Source organism: Stegostoma tigrinum, unplaced genomic scaffold, assembly GCF_030684315.1.
Source record: "Stegostoma tigrinum isolate sSteTig4 unplaced genomic scaffold, sSteTig4.hap1 scaffold_90, whole genome shotgun sequence".
NCBI lineage: Eukaryota > Metazoa > Chordata > Chondrichthyes > Orectolobiformes > Stegostomatidae > Stegostoma > Stegostoma tigrinum.
In genome coordinates this window covers 212298-229249 of record NW_026728815.1, presented here as the reverse complement: position 1 = coordinate 229249, position 16952 = coordinate 212298, and the positions used below count along the sequence as shown (strand labels likewise).

General features: G+C 42.5%; 1 long non-coding RNA gene across 1 annotated transcript; it reads right to left on the bottom strand.

Moving 5' to 3' along the window:
* Positions 1-3913: 3913 nt before the first annotated feature.
* LOC132209382 (uncharacterized) lies at positions 3914-16020 on the bottom strand. Its single transcript, XR_009445471.1, has 4 exons — positions 15939-16020; positions 15760-15803; positions 14844-14985; positions 3914-10936 (listed from the first exon to the last, which is right to left on the bottom strand). It is a non-coding gene; the product is annotated as an uncharacterized LOC132209382 (long non-coding RNA).
* Between the last annotated feature and the right edge of the window lie 932 nt (positions 16021-16952).

Below are 16952 nucleotides of genomic sequence, written 5' to 3'. Positions count from 1 at the left end.
ATTTCCGAAAACAGTGCATTCAGTTCAAAAAGAAAGAGCGCTCGTTTGGTCCTACTTCTTGGGAATGATGGGAGCCAAGTAGATCAAGTGTCAGTGTCAGACCATTCAGGAGACCATGATCACGTGTAGGAAGGTACAGAATAATGTCAGATAATAACCAGCATTAATTCAGAATGAGAAAACTCAATTGATGGAAAGTTGTCTTCAAGGGCAAGGTCAAAGCTGGACAGCAATGACTGGAGTGACAGGTTGATGGGACAAAGTATAAATAATAATAAGGGCTACTTTCAAAGAGAAGATGGCTCAAGTACACTCAAAAAGGAAAGGAAGTGCAAACATTCAGGGCTGCTTGTATGACAATTAGAATTTAAGATAAGATTTAAAAAAAACACTTATGATAGGTGTCAAGGAGAAAAGTCCAAATTGACAGTCACAAGGAATACAGAAGGTCCAGAAGTTGGGGCAAGCAGATGAAAAAGCACACAAGGAAGGGAGACAGTTAGGAGAAAAGGTTGGCAGCCAGTTGAGAGGCGCTGGTAACACACTGGCTGTAACAATGTAGGAGAGAAACATGCAGATTCTGGGCTCAGACACAGGGCAAAATTTAGGAGCCCCTTGGCCTTATCGGAAGCAGCAGAGGCAGTGGATCGATTGCCACCATGAGTGAGACAATGAAGCTTTTTGAGCTCCTCAGTTGTTGTTGTAGGTGAGGATGGAGGATACATGGGGGAGGGGGAAGAAATGTTCAATGAGAACAAACTTGTATTAGAGATATCATTAAAAAATAAACATACTGCAGGTCACACAGAAAGCTGATTTGGCTCTTATGCTAAATATAAAGACTGAGAACTGGAGTTATAAACCAGTGGAAACAGATTCCATTGAAATGGTTCAGTACTGACTGTGATTGAAAGCAAAATCCAAACATCCAATAGCTACCTACAAACTCACTTCTGTGTCAGCAAATGAGATAAATGAGTGAATCCCTTCCCACCCTCAGAGCAGACGAATGGCCTCTCTCCAGCGTGAACTCGCTGGCGTATATTGAGGCTAGTTGATCACCTGAACACATGTCTGCAAAAAACACACAAATAGTCTCTCAGCAGTGTGAACATATTGATGATTCATCAGTTGCCCAGAACATTTAAAGCACTTCCCACAGTTTGGACATTTAAAAGGTCTCTCGTCAGTGTGAGCAGCTTGTATGCCAGGACTGTGGTTCACCAAGTGAATCCCTCCCCACAATCAAGGCTTGCATTGTGCCAGTCCTGGTAATTAACTAAAACCGTGTCCACACACACAATACGTGTATGCTTTCTCCTTACATGTTCAAAATCTGATAATGTTCTGTTTACAATAAACTGAGGTGTCCATAAGACCCTGGGATTATGCCTGGTGTCAGTTTCCCTTTGAGTACACTGTGAAATCAATTTAAAACAGAACAATGCAATGAAGAGAGAGTCCACACAAACACCAGGCTGCCTATGCAATCAGCTTGTAATGAATCTGGTAGTTTGATTAGATTAGACTCCCTACAGTGTGGAAACAGGCCCTTTGGCCCAACAAGTCCACACTGCCCCTTGAAGCATCGGACCCAGACCCATCCCCCTATCACCCACACACCCCTGAACACTCCGGGCAAATTAGCATGGCTAATCCACCAATCCACCTAGCCTGCACATCTTTGGACTGTGGGAGGAAACCGGAACACCTGGAGTAAACCCACACAGCCATGGGGAGAATGTGCAAACTCCGCTCAGACAGTTGCCCGAAGCTGGAATCGAACCCGGGTCCCTGGCGCTGTGAGGCTGCAGTGCTAACTACTGAGCCACCGTGCCACCCCGTAGGATTAATGACACACTATTTTTAAAAAAGTGACCACAAAAGCCAGTGATTCACTAATGTCGATCAGGGAACAGAAGCTGCCACCTGGTCTGGACTTATACAAGACTCTGGCGTCTTTGTGAGTGGACAGACAAAGAATGTTGAGAAAGAGGTGAAATACAGGTATTGACTAAATCCACATCTCAATCAGGACTTTGACATCATGTCACAAACCCTTAATCTTCACTGTTGTGAATGTCCAGTGTGGAAGATCTATGGAACACCATCACGGTGAGGACCCCCTCCAAGTCACACATCATCCTGACTTGTTTGAATCCAGTGCAGGATGAACAGCAATTTCCTCCAATTAAACACTGAGACAGCTTCTACACTGACTGCAACCTTCTGTCTAGTAACTGTGTGAAGCTGAACCAGACTGTTCACAACTCTGATGAAATACTTCACACTAAGATGAGCTTTCTCCTGCATCATCACCAAACTAACTGTTTCTATCTCAGTAACATCACCTGACTCCATCCACATCTCAGCTCATCTGCTGCTGAAACCCTATCCATTCTTTGTTACTTCTAGATTTAACTACTCTAACACAGACCGGTCCCCCACATTCAACCTTCCTGTAATGTTGGAGTGATTCAAATCTCTGCTGTCTCATTTCGAGTGTTATTGGCCCAAAGTGCATCACAGGTGCTAAAAAGATACATCAACAGATCTGTTAAAAGACTATCCAATTTAGCATCGTGATAGTACCATACAGCATGATAAGTTTTTCTCAAAGTTAGAATGGGACCTACTTTCCACAGGACTATGCAGTGGTTACTCTCACGGATTGCTGTTCTGGATGAATGCTGAGGATGAGACAACATAGGTTTTCCCCTCCCTCTCTCGCACTGTTCTTCCTCATCCCTGTTGTACCATTTTGTTTCTATGTCTCCTGTACACTCAAACATGTCTGTGTAGCTCCTTGAAAAGATAACTTTAATAAAACTTCAAGTATATTCTTTTTTGCTTCATGCAGCAAGTCATATGTGTATTGTCTCCTCTTTTCTTGCACTCGCAAAATCCTGCTGAGAAGAAAATGCCAGTTGCTGAAGGAACATTCGCAACAGTGGGATTCAAACCCACATCAATGAAAAGACTGGAGTCTTAATTCAGCACCTTAGACTGTTCAGCCACAGTAACTGACAAGTCGTGGTCATCCTTATTGTCTTCAATGATGATGTCGCTGCACCAAATTTTAGTCATGGAGCAGGAGAGGCCTCGAGACTGCATTACCATTTCTTAAATCTCTAACAACCTCAACCTCAACACCATTTTTGCCTCAAATCCCTGCAGAGTCTCCAATTTCTCTCAGGTTACCTCTCAAGCTTTTCTCTTCTCAAGAAAAGAACTTCTTGCTGTTTAACAGAAAGTGTGAAAGAAACATAGGAGGTCTGGCAATGAGACAAGTGAAATCATGTTAGTTTCAAGATATTTGCACTATTTCTTTCTCTCCGCAGGAATGGCTTCACTAACATCCTACATAATTGTTAAAAATTGTAACAACTATGTAGCAATTAAAGCTAAAATTCGATCTTCTCTCTTAATCATTTGCAGCACCCACAGAGGACTTTAGACCCATTTCTGTCCTTTTCCATACCCATCCTGAATCGAAAAGAGCGAAAATAACAGACCTGCTGAATTTATCCAGCACATTTTCTGGACATTTTGGGTTTCTAAATTAATTCCCTCAATGTGTCAAATGTCTTAAATGCTTGCTCACAAGGTCTTGGTATTTGCTATTTAAATAGTGCACTGTGAACACTTCAATCATCCATTTTATATGAAACAAGCACACAGTAACTGAACCGTCTTCACGCAAAAATACAAAAATGTATTTCCTTTCTCATCTTTTAAGCCCGTTTGGTTTTTTGTACCATTTAATATGAAGTCTTACAACTGCACCAGAAACCTCTGGTTAAAAAGATTCTGAAAATGTAGTCCGTAACATGAGAATTGGCAAAAGTTGTTGACACACAGAAGAAAGAAAATGTTGTGTGAGATTCAGCAAATAAAGGAACATTTCTTAGACTGTAGCTGAAAAAAATTGGTTTATTGAAACAGACTTTTTCACCATTCGACCGAGTGACTGGAGTTATACAGGGCACTTAAAGATGAGGGCAACAACATCACAAAATTAATTTTGAATGTTAAATCCTGGAGCAAGTACTGAAAATGGATTGCAATGTGAATGAGAAGAATACATTGGAACCTTGGGATTTTCTAAAGCAGTTACCTTTTACTTCCTTGGACTGCAGCGGCGTCAGTGAAAAACCCATTTGTCACCTTATAAAGCAGGATTTGAACATTGACTGTGGAAGGCCAAGTTAACTCAGTTGTTGGAACATACGCTGTTTAAGTGCAGAGTTGTGAGTACGAGCCCAACACTGGGCACCACCTGTTTATTTAGTATTTTCCCTTTGCAAATTCCCTTCCTCCAGCTATTCTTGATGACCCTTACATCCCATGAATCAGCTTAGCGAATCTCTTTTGCACCGCATTCAACGCCAGCATATCCTTTCTTAAATACGAGTAGCTAAACCAATATGGCTTCACCAACATCCAATACAGTTGTTACAAGATGTCCCGATCCTCAAAACACTAACACCTCGCAGTTAAGGCCAAAATTCCATTTACTTTCTTCATAACTTCAGCATCAGTTTAGGACTTTAGACCCATCCTTGCCCTTTTCCACACAAATCCTGAATCGAATAGTTATAATAACTGCCTGCAAAATGCTATCCCACTGAAACTTCAACCACTTGCTCAACTTTGTAACCTAAAGTCAAGTCCAGGACCTTCCCCTTCCTTGTTGGGACTTCTACTTAATGGCTGAAAAAATGCTCTCCTGGATGTATTTTAAAAATTCTGATAAATCCTTCACATTATGACGACTCCATTAATGTTGAGGAAGTTGAAAGTCTCTGCTACCATAATCCTGCTACTTCTACACTTTCTCAAAATCTGTCTCCTTATTTATTTAAAGGGGTTTTCAAAAATGTCACCTGTCCTTATTGCTGTATAGATTCCCGAAGCAAAATAACAATATCTCCTCCTCCTTTAACACCTCCACTGCCTTGCATGAAGGCCCTGTATCCTGGAATACTGAGCTGCTAACCATGTCCAAGTGACAGCAATGGCTTTATGACCCCACTAATTTGTATCCTCAAATCATCTGCCTTATTCATCTGACTCCAAGCATTAAATACCATTCACCCTTGGCAAACTCGCTTATATCTTAATTGCCCAATGACAATGCCTTCCAGACTCTCTTGTTTCTTCTCTTTTTGGCCATTATTATTTTGAACATTCTCTGGATTTCAGCCCACTGCTAAACTTTTTACATGACCCCCAACAGTACTGGAAACCCACCCCCACCCCCCACAAGGATGCAGTTCCCATTCCAGTTTAGGTGTAACCACTGTGTGTAATTCTACTCTTCCTGCTGAAGGACGGATGTTGTAAAACTGCAAAAGGTTCAGAAAAGAATTGTAATGGTTATTATTGTAATAGTGTACCATTAATACACTAAGTTGCAAGCATTTTGGGATGACTCGGTTCCCAGTTGCTCATATGAAATGTACTGACTGTCATTGAGTGAAAAATAAAAACCACAGGTTCCTCGCACTTGTTGGAGGTGAGGATAGAGGAGATAGGCTCTCCATCTCCCCTTTCAAAATAAATTAGTCTGCTTTTGAAATAAAGATCGAATGCACAGTAGTTTTAATAAAATTTATATCATTTTTTCTCCCAACTAGGTGGTGTTTTCAAACATCATGAGAAACAAGCCCAGATAACATGACTTGGATACAGATAATACGAGCAACAAAAATTCCTACAGATTCTTGGGAACTCATTGGTGGTTAACCACAGTGGCTCAGCGGTTAGCACTGCTGCCTCACAGTGCCAGAGACCTGGATTTGATTCCACCCTTGGGCAACCGAGCATGTGGTTGTTGGCATATTCTCCCTGTGGCTGCGTGGGTTTCCTCTCGGTGCTCTGGTTTCCTCCCATGTGCTGGTTAGTGGATTCGCCAAGCTAAATTGCCCAGAGTGTTCAGTGATGCATACATTTGGTGGGCTACGGGGAGATGTGTCTGGGTGGGATGCTCTGAGGTTTTGTGTGGAATTCTTGGGCCGAAGGGCCTGTTTCCATACTGTAGGAATACTCCGAATTCTATGAAAACCCGTCCTAATGAACTAGGGAATCCCTTTTCACACACTGTGTGGGTGGATTGTCTTTACCCAGTGTGAATGTGTTGATATACAGCAATAAAACGTTATCATTTTCAAAACCTACTCTACAGTTACGTATTTGTTATTGAGATTAATGCGAAAGGATTAATAAATTAAACGCCATTTATTTCAATGCCAGAGGCCTAACAGCTAAGGCAGAGGAACTCAGGGCAAGATTGGAAACATGAAACTGGGTTATCATTGCAATTACAGAGGCAAGGCTCAAAGATGGACAGGGCTGCCAGCTTAATGTTCTAAGATATAGTTCCTATAGAAAGGATAGAAAGTCGAAGGGGGAGGGGGAAGCAAAGCAAGAGAGGAGGGAAAAGTGGCATTTTTGAGCAAGGATAACATTATGGCGTTACTTAGGCAGGATATATCTGAGAATACATCCAGGGAAGTTATTTGGGTGAAACTGAGAAATAAGAAAGGGATGATCACCTTATTGGGATTATACTATAGCCACCCCCAATAGTCAGCAGGAATCTGACAAATAATTTTGAAAGAAGTTATCTGTAAGAATAACAGGGTGGTGATGGAAGGGATTTTAACTTTCCAAACAGACTGGGAATTCCATGGTCTAAAAGGCTTGGATGGAGCGGAGTTTGCTGAGAGTGTACAGGAAAATGTTCTGATTCAGTATGTGATGTACCGACTACAGAAGGTGCAAAACTTGACCTGCTCTTGGCAAATAAAGCAGGACAGGTGACTAGGGTATCAGCAGGGGAGGACTTTGGGGCCAGTGACCATAATTCTATTAGTTTTAAAATAGTGATGGAAAAGAGTAGACCGGATCTGAAAGTTAAAGCTCTATATTGGGGGAAGGCCAATTTTAATGGTATTACACAAGAGCTTTCAAAAGTTGATTGGGGCAGATGTTTGCAGGTAAAAAAGAAAGGTTAGAAAGTGGGAAGCCTTCAAAAAAAAGAGATAACGAGAGTTCAGGGACAGTATACTCCTGTTCGGGTGAAGGACAATGCTGGTAGGTATAGGGAATTCTGGATGACTAGAGAAATCAAGGTTTTGGTCAAGAAAAAGGAGGAAGGACAAGTCAGGTATAGACAGCAGAGATTGAGTGAATGCTTACAAGAGTATAATGACAATAGTATACTTAAGAGGGAAATTAGTAGGGCAAAAAGGGAACATGAGGTAACTTAGGCAAATAGTATTAAGGAAAATCCAGTGGGATTCTACAAATAGATTAAGAACAAAAAGGATAACTATGGGGAGATAGGGCCCCTTAAAAAGCAGCAATGCCTCCTATGTGTGGAATTGCAAGAAATGGGGAATATAATAAAACAAGTATTATGCATCAGTATTTACTACAGAAAAGGATATGGAAGATATAGACTGTGGGGAAATAAATAGCAACATCGTGAAAATTATCCATATTACAGAGGTAGTGATGCTTTAAACGCATAAAAGCGGATAAATTCCTGGGACCTGATCAGGCGTATCCGAGAACTCGGAGGGAAGCTGGGCAAGTGATTGCTGGGCCCCTTGCTGAGATATTTGTGTCATCGATATCCACAGGTGAGGGACCAGAAGTTGGCTAATGTGGTGCCACTATTTAAGAAAGGTGGTAAGGAAAAGCCAGGGAACTATAGGCCAGTGAGCCTGATATTAGTGGTGGGAAAGTCGTTCTAGGAATCCTGAGGGATAGTACTTGAAATATTTGGAAAGGGAGGGACTGATTAGGGATAATCAACATGGCTGTGTGTGTAGGAAATCATGTCTCACTGACTTGATTTTTTTTTGATGGAGGAACAAAGAGGATTGAATAGCGCAAAGAGGTGGATGTATTCTATATGGATGTCACTAAGGCGTTTGACAAGGTTCCTCATGGTAGACTGATGAGCAAGGTCAGATCACATGGAATACAGAGAGAACCAGTCATTTGGAAACAGATCTGACTTGAAGGTAGAAGACGGAGTGCTGGTGGAGGGTTGCTTTGTAGACTGGAGGCCTGTGACCAGTGGTGTGCTGCAAGGATCAGAGCTGGGTCCACTCCATTTTGTCATTTATAAAGATGATTTGGATGTGAATGTACGAGTTATAGCTACTAAGTACCAATCCTTGCAGCATACTGCAGGTCAAACGCCTTTCCAAATGGCCAGCTCTCCCTGGATTCCATGTGATCTAACCTTGTTAATCAGTCGACCATGCGGAATATCGAAAACATCCACCGCTCTGCCATCAATCTTGTTTCTAACTTCTTCAAAAAAACTCAATCAAGTTAGTAAGACATAATTTCCTATGGACAAAGCCATGTCGACTATTCCCCATTCAGTCCACGCTTTCCAAATATATGTAAATCCTATCCCTCAGAATTCCCTCCAACAACTTACCCACAGCTGACGTCAGGCTCACCAAAAGTTTATTGTTCCCTGGTTTTCTGTTACCACCTTTCTTAAACAATGGCACCAGATTAGCCAACCTCCAGTGTAACAGCTCACCTATGACTGTCAATGGTGCAAATATCTGAGCAAGGGGCCCAATTGCAAGCCTAGCTTCCCGCAAAGTTCGAGAATACACCTGAAGAGGTCCTGGGGATTTATCCACCTTTATGGTCTGTAAGGCATCCAGCACCACCTCCTCCACAACATGGAACTTTTCAAGATACACATTCATTTCTCTAAGTTCTTTAGCTTTTGTATCCTTGATCACAGTAAATACTGATGTAAAATACTTTTTTGTATCTCACCCAACTCGTGCATTCCCACACATAGGCGGTCTTACTGTGCTTTTAAGGAGCATAGTAGTGTCAAAATTGGCCTTAGTCTCATTTAAAACTTTGACTCTTAGACCAAAGTCTATCCTTTTCCATAATTATTTTAAAACTAATAGAGATACAATCATAGGCCCCAAAATATTCTCGCCCCTGCTGACCCCTCAGTCACCTGCCCTACCTTATTTCCCAAGAGAAGATCAAGTTTTGAGCAGGGACTAATGACACCAGTACAAACAGCCCAAAGATCAAAGTTCATTCCTTGATTTAAGGGCAAAATCCTTCAAATGTGGTTGTGGTGAACTTGCTGGTGTGTTAACAGTTGGGATGATTGAGTGAATCCCTTTCCACACATAGAACAAGTGAATGGTCTGTCCCCAGAGTGAACTCGCTGGTGTCTCAGCAGGTTGGTTGAGTGAGCGAGCAAATCCCTTCCCATACTCGGAACATGTGAACAGTCTCTCCCCACTGTGAACTCGGTGTTTCAGCAGGTTGCTTGACTGAGTGAATCCCAGCCCACAATCAGAGCAAATGAACGGTTTCTCCCCAGTGTGACTGCGTTGGTGCATTTCCAGCTGGGATGGGTAAATAAATCCCTTCCCACAATCCCCACATTTCCACAGTCTCTCCCAAGTGTGACTGCGCTGGTGTTTGGGCATTTCAGATGAATCTTCAAAGACTCTTCGACACACAGACAATACGCATTTCTCCCTGGTGTGAACAGTGCTTCTTCCTTTAATGTTCAAAATCCTGAGATAATTAGGTTATGACAAACAGATTGAGTGTCAGATCTGGATGTGGTTTTGTTTGATTTCTCTGAATGCAATCAAAATTTCAAACTGAAGAAAAAAAAGAAACGTAGAGAGAGAGAGAGAGAGAGAGAGAGAGAGAGAGAGAGAGACCAGAAGAACACACACAAAGATTGTGAAACTCAGAAATTAATCTGGTCAATTGTGGATGCAACACTGAGGGGCACTGCTGGATTATCAGTAAAACTGAACTGGTTCATTTAATGTCCTTCAGGGAAAGGAAACAGTCAGCGTTTGCCCAAAACTACAAAAAGAGATAGAGTTTGGACAGACATGAAGGGCAGGCATTTTATACATCTGAAAATGAATCCAATTCCTGTTTTCTCCCCATACCCTCTGATGCTTCTGAAGGACTAAGAATACACAGCAAAATACCCGAAATCTGGAATAAAAACAGAAAAAGATGGAGATACACAGTAGATCTGGCAGCATCTGAAATGTTAATAGATGCAGGAACCATTGCAATCTTGAAGAAGTGTTGAGATGATCATCCACTGCACCATAATATAGGTTACACACCGAGTGCCAGAAAACGGGCCTAGCTTAAATAGGTGCTTGATGGCCAGCACCGATACAATGGGGACAGTGTGTTCAACAATTGTACCCGACTGTCTGACCCCATTTAGTTCCGTGTTTCTCTCCTATTCTCTTTTAGGAAACAGGCAGCAGCAAGTAGTGAAGAATGCAAATGATATTTCGGCCTTCATTGTGACAGGATTCGAGTACAGGAGGAGGGATGTCTTTCTATAAGGGCCTTGGTGAGACCACACCTGCAGTAGTGTGCACCTTTGTTCTCCTTTCCAAAGGAAGGATGGTCTGGCTACTGAATGATCGCAAAGAAGGTTCACCAGACCAATTCCTGGGATCACAGGACTGATGTATGAAAAGAGATTTGATCTTGATTAATCCTTCTTTCTTTTAATCTTTCAGCCACCGACAACATCATGAACTAATTTCACGTCCCATTTGCTGATTTGAGTCTTTTACTGCTAAAGGTATACTTTGGTTCCCATTCCCCTGTCATACGAGTTTAAATCCTCACCAGTGGAACTAGCAAAAGCATCAACAAGAATATCTGTCCCAGCTCTGCCCAGGACAATTGTTCAAGCTTGTGCATGTCCCACCTTCCCCAGAAACAAACAAACAGTCTCAATGCCTCAGGAATCCAAATCTTTTTAAGTTATAGCTCCAGCCATGCACTCATCTCATCTGTCCTCTTATGCTTTTACTAGCATGTGCATTGTAGCAGCTCACACTGTTACGGGATTAGATCACGAAAGGTCCTGTGGGGATATAAAAGAGTCCTGTTGAGAAGGAACATTAGGGAATTTACTTGGGTTTCTGTTAACAGGCAGTTCAAAACACATAAGCATTTTAACAAGAGGCAGTGTTTAAAGGCCCGGTTCAGCCACAATCACAAGTTTGTTACTTAATGAAAAGTAGAAGCAAAAGTCTGATCCTACAGCATTCTGAACTGTTTAGGTAATTGTAACCAGAAATGCAAACAACCAATTAACGTGAAACGGTTAGCTAAATTCCTTGAGCAAATGTTTGTCAGCAATAAAAGCAGCTCACTGCATCATTATGGAAGGCAAAGCAATAAACGGTGTAAACACAACCTCTAAAAGACCAACAACATAGGAAGGGGCAAAGGAAGATTATAAAGAGAGAAGTCAGGGCTGCAGAGAGATAAAACAATTGAAATGTAGATACGGATAATTTGAACAAATTCTTACATCCAAAGATCAACGGAAGAGTGACAAAGATAGATTACAAAATCCAAAGTGAAGATATGGTTAGTGCCTTAGTTATTTGTGAAATCTAAACAAGTTCTGTTTAACAGCTTGGTAAAGTTCTAAAGTGACTGAATTTCACCCTCGGTGGAGTTTGAATAGATGCTCTTTATTAAAACAAGAAAGTAATAATGGAAAGCGCTTAGAGTAGAAAATGAAACTTCACTTTAAAAATCATTTGCAGCATACAAATTGTTGGGGTTGTAAACTGCAGCAGCAAGTCAGAAACACTGTTTGATCTTTTAAGCTGAAGTGACAGAGGGATTTTTCCACAATTTGTCAACTGTATTACAAAATTGTAGTTACTTTATATCAGAGTTGAGTTTAAAAGACTTTATCACAATTCCTAACAATCCACACTACAGTTAGTAGAGAATTTGGAAAAGTTCTTAGTGATAAGCTACTATTTTGGTTTTTGGCAAAAAAATGTGGTGCAGCTGGCAAATGTCTGAGGAGGAATATAACTGCCAAAGCATTGTAAGGTCCCAAAGACAGACGAAGTAGTTTTCGAGCTAACCTCAGGAGATTATAGAAGGGTTTAGGACTGAACATAGTGTTGTCCACGATTGTTTGAACATAGGACATAGAACATTACAGCACAGTACAGGCCCTTCGGCCCTTGATGTTTTGCCGACCTGTCATACCGATCTCAAGCCCGTCTAACCTACACTATTCCATGTACGTCCATATGCTTATCCAATGACACCCTAAATGTACCTAAAGTTGGCAAATCTACTAGCGTTGCAGGCAAAGCGTTCCATTCCCTTACTACTCTCTGAGTAAAGAAACTACCTCTGGCATCTGTCCTATATCTTTCACCCCTCAATTTAAAGCTATGCCCCCTCGTACTCGCCGTCACCATCCTAGGAAAGTGGTTTGCTTACTGGATTGGGTATATTGATTTGGGGTGTGTGGCTAACAATGACAACAATATTGCATGTAAATAACATCTAGCGAATGGAATAAAAATATCACAATCAGCCAGGGAAAGTCTGAATGTCATTGTCCACTCTTCCAATCTGAGCTGTATTTAAGAGGGGAATTAGGCCTCATGTGAAAGCCAGGTTTGGAGTGGACTCTGGCCTCTCCCACACATGTGGTAACAGAGCTCTGAATAAAGGTCACTCGTACAACTGAACACAACACAAACTTCTCCCGACAACAATGTGGCACTGGGTGTAAGCTTGACAATACTATATTTGAGATCTCGTATTTTAGTGTATCTCTTAACTTCCTATCTTCAGCTTTCAGGTCCTCCTCCCTTGGTTTTCCTATGTCACTGGTACAATCGGATGTTCATCCTCCCACTCCAGAATGTCCTGAAGCTGCTCCATGTCATTGCTAATCCTGGCACCAGGGAGGCAACATACCATCCTGGATTCATGTCTCTCTCTATCCCTTACTATTGAATCCCCTGTCTCTACAGTCATATTTATCGTTTCCCTCCCCTTCTATGCAGCGGAGTTACTCCGAGTGCCATGAACCTGACTGATGCTGCTTCCCGAGTGGCCACCCCAACATCCCCCACCTCTCTCCCCCACCCCCAACCCCCCAACCGAACAGTACCCAAAACAGTATATCTATTTGAGGGAGATGACTCTAGCACTTCCTTTCTGAGCCTTTTACTTGTCTGATAGTCACCCATTCTCTTGCTGTCTGTGTAATCTTCACCTGCTGCGTGACCAGTCTGTTGAGAATGCGACCACAACCTTCTCAGTTACCATGGATGCTCCATACTGACTGCACCCACAGCTCAAGCTCTGAAAAGCAGTTAACCAGTAGCTGCAGATGGACACACTTCCTGCACAAATAGCCAATAGGGACACTGGTAATGTCCCAGAGTTTAATGCGGAAAACTGTGAGGTGATTCACATTGGAAGGAGTAACAGGAATACAGAGTACTGGGCTAATGGTAAGATTCTTGATAGTGTGGATGAGCAAAGAGATCTCGGTGTCCATGTACATAGATCCCTGAAAGTGTCCACAAGTTGATAGGGTTGTTAAGAAGGTGTACAATGTGTTCGTTTTTATTGATAGAGGGATTGCGTTTCAGAACCATGAGGTCATATTGCAGCGGTACGAAACTCTGGTGCGGCCGCACTCGGAGTTCTGGTCACCGCATTGCACGAAGGATGTGCAAGCATTGGAAAGGGTGCACAGGAGATTTACCAGAATGTTGCCTGGTATCGAGGGAAGGTCTTATGAGGAAAGGTTGAGGGACTTTAGGCTGTTTTCGTCAGAGAGAAGAAGGTTCAGAGGTGACCTAATAGAGACATACAAGATGATATGAGGATTAGATAGGGTGGGCACTGAGATCCTTTTTCCTCAGATGGAGCTGGCTAGCACGAGGGGATATAGCTTTAGATTGACGGGTCATAGATATCGGACAGATGTCAGAGGTAGGTTCTTTACTCAGGGTAATAAGGGCGTGCAATGCCCTGCCTGCAACAGTAGTAGACTCGCCAAGTTTAAGGGCATTTAAGTGGTCTTTGGATAAACATATGGATGATAATGGAATAGTGTGGGTTAAATGGGCTTCAGTGTGGTTTCACAGGTCGACACAACATCAAGAGCCTATGTTCTATTGTGCAAGAGGAGCACACCACAGATGTGATGTCTTCTGTTATGACTTCTCTCCAGATTAAGCCAGTTTCTGCCTTAAAAAGAATTTAATTAAGCTAGGTCCTCCCCCTTCATTTCAAACATTACTATTATAAACCTAAAGCCCCTAACTTTATTTAAGCTAATATATACTTTAAAAACTGTAAGAAAATTCTTTACGATATCAAATATCAATTGGCTGTTTCCATTAGGACTGAGAGACTTTCTGAACTGCCCAAACTGAGACTGAGCATCACACTCAATCTTTCAGTTTCACTTTCTGTTTCACCCAACTCCAAAGCACTCTCATTTAGCCAAGCAGCACTCACAGTGCAGCCTTTTCATTTTCATTGTCTGCTCACACCCACTCTGATCTCAGCCTCCCATACTGTTTCAATGCAGCTCAATGGAAGCTCAGGGAACAGCATCTTCACGTTAAATGCAATAATTTATAAACCTCAGGAATCAACACAGACTTCAGCAGTTTCAGGATCAATGGAGTTGTCAGGAAATGGAAGATTCCACCTGGAGGGGTGCTGGAATTTGTGCCCATCAGGAATTTTAAAAGGAAGTTTGCAGGTATTCAAGAATGAAAAATGTACAGACTAAAATCATGAAGTGGGCGAATGGGACTAAATATGACAGTTCTTTCAAAGAGACGAGGTGTTGTTTGGACAAATCTACCCCTCTCAGGCCAATATCTCCTTTCTCAGCTGCAGGGTATAGAACTGAACACTTATCCCAGAGGTGATCAAACCAAAAATTTGAATATCCTGCTTTCAAGTTACAAACTTACCAGGAGTATTCTCCCACGCATAGAATGGTTAAACCTCTTTCCTTTCACTGTTAAGTGTCAATGATACTCAGATCCTGATCACTCCGCTTAATGGAGAACTTGCATTGGGATCCTGGTCTGCAAATTATTCTCAATAAATATCCTGTAAAGCAAATCCACAAGAGACAAATAACGGTCAGGCCTGGACAGAAATCCAGAAAACACAAGATTGTCTGGAAAAGGCAAACATTTCTCTTGGTTTCTGTTAGTTATGTATAAATCCTCCTCTTAAAAGCACCCTGCTCCCCCACACAGAAAGATGCAGAGGTAAAATACACCCATTATTAGAGACTGAGGAAGTCAGACATTAATAAATTTGACCAGGGAGCACAAGGGGACTCAGAGCACTTTCAGTGATTTGATCCCAATCATATGAATACTGGGCAAACGGATATGCTTTAATAGATCATAATATTTAAAGCAGGACTTCCTACAGTGAGAGTGCAACAGGTAACATGAAGTTCTAAGCAAGGATTAGCGGATCCGAAACGTTATTTTTTTTCCTTTCACAGATGCTACCAAACCTACTGAGCTTTTCCAGCAACTTTGTTTTTGAACATGCAGTTCTGAACACGTTTTCGACATTTCTCCTCCATTAAATATCTAACGTATAACTTGCAGCAATTTATACTGCCTGAAGCCAGTACTCCGCCAGCGTCAAAGGTCCTTCCCAGGAAATACACGCCGTGTCTCAGTCTGGGAAAGAAGTCCAGAAAAACAAAAACAAAAACAAAAACAAACATTTCTCTTGTCCTAATCTCCCCTCCCAAGCAAGAAAGGCTGCGCTTGCGTTCCACTACAGGTTGCCACCTATAAATATGGCGATCCGGCATGAGTCCCGAAGATCACTGCCCCTAATAAAGATGGTGGCAATTACCTCTGCCTATCGCAGCCTCAGGTCCGTAGCAGTTTTTCCGTTTGCTGCAAAACACGGGACCGGCATGTTAAAATTTGTTTTCTGACATGCATCAACGGCTAATAAAGCCTCTCAGTCAATACCGAAAGTATTTCCCTCCCGTTTTTTTGCAGCTTTCCTTTTTATCCCGTGTACTGTACCTTCGGCAAGCAGCTAACCCTCATTCGCAGAGATATTGCGCCCGCGGACAGAGGCGATCACATGATTTTCACACAGACAAACATCTCACTCGCTCTGATTGGCTGGAGGGTAGGCCGCTTCCATTGGCCCCGCCCCGTGCTCCGATTGAACCAAAGCTGACATCGCTCACAGGGAGATAGCAATAACTGCAGGTGTTGGAGTCACAGATGACACAGTGTGGAGCTGGAGGAACACAGCGAGCCAGGCACCATCAGAGGAGCAGGAAAGTTGATGGTTCAGGACCCTTCTTCAGAAATGGGGGAGGGGACGGGAACTGAAACATAAACAGAGTGGGGGCTGGGGAAGGTAGGTGGGAAGGTGATAGGTGAGTGCAGGTAGTCAGTGGTGAAGATTTTTCCTGCTGTTCATTAGCTCTGTGAGTGATGGTGAGGGTTCATCCCGAGATGGGGAAAAAAAGGGCCATTCCTGATTCTCCTAATGTACGGCAAAACAGCTTGTATTTTATGGAAACTTTTACTCTGTCATTTTCCTCGATGTTTTGGCTGTTTCAGAGACTTGGATAGAGCAGGGTCAGGAATGGATGTTGCAAGTTCCAGGGTTTAGATCTTTCATTAAGGTCAGGGAAGATGGTAAAAGAGGGTGAGGTGTGGCTTTGTTAGCCAAGGACAGTACAACGGTGGCTGAAAGAACTTTTGATGAGGTGGTATGGGCTGAGAGCAGAAACAGGAGAGGAGAGGTCGCACTGCTGGGAGTTTTTTATAGGCCCCTGCAAAGTTCCAGGGATGTGGAAGAGTGGATTGGCAAAATGATTCTGGGCAGGAGTGAAAAGAACAGGGTGGTCATTATGGCAGCTATTAACTTCCCTAACATTGAATGGAAATGCTATAACTCTAGTATGTCGGATGCATCAGTTTTTGTCCAATGTGTGCAGGAGGGTTTCCTGACTCGGTATGTCGAAGGGCCGACGAGAGGGGAGGCCACACTGGATCTGGTACTTGGTAATGAACCAGGCC